Genomic DNA, 3244 nt, shown 5'->3' on the forward strand with positions numbered 1-3244 from the left:
TTGGTATATCATGGTTCTAATTTAATTTGTTTGAGAAATTTTAAATTTTCCCTTTTTATATTGACCTGTTGTTCACTTAGTACTGCGCTTTGTTTCTGTGTAATATGTATGATTTCTAAAGTTTATTTGTAGTTTATTTCTATCTTAATGTTGGTGTGATCAGAAAAGATACATGACTTCCAGAGTTGTTTTTTCCTTTTTTTTTTTTAATTTATCAGGACAGGTTTTTGAGACTGAATGTATATTCTATTCTAGAGAATGCTTATATGTTGATAAAAGGTGTCTTCTATAGCTTTAAGGTGAAATATTCTGTAACTGTGATGGACATTTGTTCTTAGTTAAAATTAACTCATGTATCCTTTTGTTGGGATGATCAAAGTGGGCTGGTAAAGTTTTCCACAATTGTATTTGTCTTAGTTACTTTTCTATTGTTCTGCTAAAACACAATAGCCAAAGCATCTTGTAAATGAAAGCACTTAATTTTGGCTTGTGGTTTCAGCGGGTTATAGGCCATAATGGCGGAGCAAACGTGGTGGCAGGAAGAGCTGAAAGTTCACATCTTGGTCTACTACCACAGGAGGAGAAAGCCACTGGAAATGGAGAGAATCTTCTGAAACCTCAAAGCCCACCCCAAGTGACACACCTCCTCCAACAAGGCTATACCTCCTAGTCCTTCTCAAACAGTTCCGCCAGTTGCCAACCAAGTATTCAAACTTATAAGCCTGTAGGGGCCATTTAAATCATGACAGCACTACAATCTCCTTTTCCTTTTCAACTCAGGTTGTTGTTATTGTTGTTATTATAGAGACAGGGTTTCTCTGTGTATCCTTGGCTGTCCTAAACTCACTTTGTAGACCAGGCTGGTCTCTAACTCACAGAGATCTGCCTGCCTCTGCCTCCCTAAGAGCCGGGATTATAGGTGTGTACCTCCATGCCTGGCCAAGGTTATTTTTTTAATCTGGATTCTCCATCATTAGGTTCATATAGATCATAATACCTATGTTTCCTTTCCTTAATGTATTATTGAAACAAGAGTGTTTCTTCTGTTCAGTGGCATCCCCAAATTCTCACTTTTCTCTCTTGTGTGCTCTTTCTTTAACTCTACCCTTTTGCTTTTGCTACCTAGAATATTTCAGAATACATGGCTTCAAGTTAAGCTATTATGTTTTCTGTTTAAATTAAACTGTTGTTGAAGCTTTCAGGTTTTTTTTTAAACTTTTCATTGATTCTCTGTGAGTTTCACATCATGTACCCCAGTCTCACTCATCTTCCCATCCCTCATATCTGCCTTTTGTCCTTGAACCCTCCCCAAGAAAAACACAAATAAAAAACAAAGCATAAAAAAAATCTCATTGTGTAATCGTTAGTATGTCACAGTGTTGTCTGACAGTATATCCCTCTGTCCACACATCTTCACTTGCAAATGTTCATTGCAATGAGTCATTGATCTGGGGATACCTGGCTGCTGTGAAAAAAATCAATATTGGATCCTCACCAGAACTCCTCCCAGTTATCCTGTTGTCTGTGTCATAAAGATCCTGCAGCTATGGATCAGCAGGACTGGCCCTTTCACTAATTACAAACGTTCACAGATGATACAGATTTGAGGGTATGCCAACTCAGAGCCATGAATCTGGGCCTGGGTAGTAGCTGATATGGTCAGCATACTGGCTCTTCTTTATGCTCCCTTATCCACACCACCAGGGGCAGCTCTCCAGCACCTGTCTTGCTTGGCCACTCAATGCGTCTATGGCCCATCAGTGCCATGTATGGAGGGCAGGTCTGTGGGTGTCTTTACCCGCCCATACCTTGTGGTATGGTAGACCATAGGTATCTGTCAGTCTTCCTCCTGCCATCCTACATTTCTTGGATTTGACTTTATTTTTTAATGTGTCCTAGACATAAAATAGTTTTGGCCACCAAGCCAGGCATCAAGCTAATGAACAAAGGATGACCATCTGCTTTGCCCCTAACATAAGAACACCACCACCAACAAGGTGTCTTTTTGCCCATTTCTAGAGGAAAATTTTTTTAATGTTGAGTTCTTTATTTCCAAATATTTACCAGTGCTAAATTTCTCATTCTAATAATGGATTGTTTTCTTTTAACTGAATTGAAATTTGTTTCTGTATTCTTCTGACTTGCATTTAGTTTCACATTTTTCTGAAAATGTGTTTTTGAGTGTGGGTTTGGAATATTAGATTGGCTTTGGTTGGATATGATAATGTAGCCTCCTTATATCTTCTTTGACTCTAATTGATGGCTTTGTATGCAGGATTTGTGTTAACAGAGTCAAGAGATCCCTTCTATTTCCAAAGCCACCTTGGAGATGGACTGCTTTATCATCCCAGGCAGCTATGTGGTACCTACAAAGCAAAAGAGGTGGTCAACAACTCTGTGGCCATTCTCACAACAAAGCCTGGTGGTTGTGGAGATGTGAGCAGAGTCTCATTAAGCAGTCAAAGCATGCCCTTGGGTAGAGCAGTGGCTCAGTGATTGGGGCCATATGCAGAGGCAGTGAGAAACACATGGAACAGAGCAGATGTCTTAGCTCAGTGGTGATTTGGGCCAATTCCATAGCTCAAGGCAATTAGAATAGCAGTTCAGCCCAACAGATCAGCTTACATGGATTGATAATTCTTAGTAGCAAGGACTTTGTAAATAAGTGGAAAGGCAGATAATAAACTTTAGATTAGCTATCTCTATTGATGGTTGAGATTACCCTGGGTCTTTTGCTGGTCTAATAGGCCTCTCTACACTTTTAGCTCTTGTCACTTTTGGAATCACCCAAACTTGCTCTCGTGTTAATAGGAATGGCAGAATTTACAGTATGAGGGCCTAAGCCGTGAATGTAATATACATTTGATGAATGTGTTAACTTAATATAATGGCTGTTGAGGGTCATATTGCCCAAAGTGAAGAAGATAAGTGCTCTCAAACCTGTTCAAATATATCTACTCTTAGATATATGGGACATGTGATAAGAATATATGAATTAATTTAGCTAAATGAATTTCCAGCAGAGCAAGATATCACAGAAGACAACCTTATGAAATATATAGCCACTTTCCTTGCTAGCACTCTCAAGAAAGTCTTAAAAATCTGGAACGGTGAGTACTCTGATAGCATGTATTTGTTCAGCAAGCAACTGATGGAGGAATCAGCCCATCTGGTGCTTCTCATTCCATTGTGATGGATACATATTTCCATGCAATGTTGCTTCCCATCTGCCCGAGGGAAGATT

General features: G+C 39.3%; 1 non-coding gene across 1 annotated transcript; it reads right to left on the minus strand.

The window, feature by feature from the left end:
* Positions 1–1886: 1886 nt before the first annotated feature.
* On the minus strand, positions 1887–2024 carry LOC132651589 (small nucleolar RNA SNORA48). Its single transcript, XR_009589176.1, has one exon. It is a non-coding gene; the product is annotated as a small nucleolar RNA SNORA48 (small nucleolar RNA).
* Between the last annotated feature and the right edge of the window lie 1220 nt (positions 2025–3244).

The sequence above is a fragment of the Meriones unguiculatus genome, chromosome 1, assembly GCF_030254825.1.
Source record: "Meriones unguiculatus strain TT.TT164.6M chromosome 1, Bangor_MerUng_6.1, whole genome shotgun sequence".
Lineage (NCBI taxonomy): Eukaryota > Metazoa > Chordata > Mammalia > Rodentia > Muridae > Meriones > Meriones unguiculatus.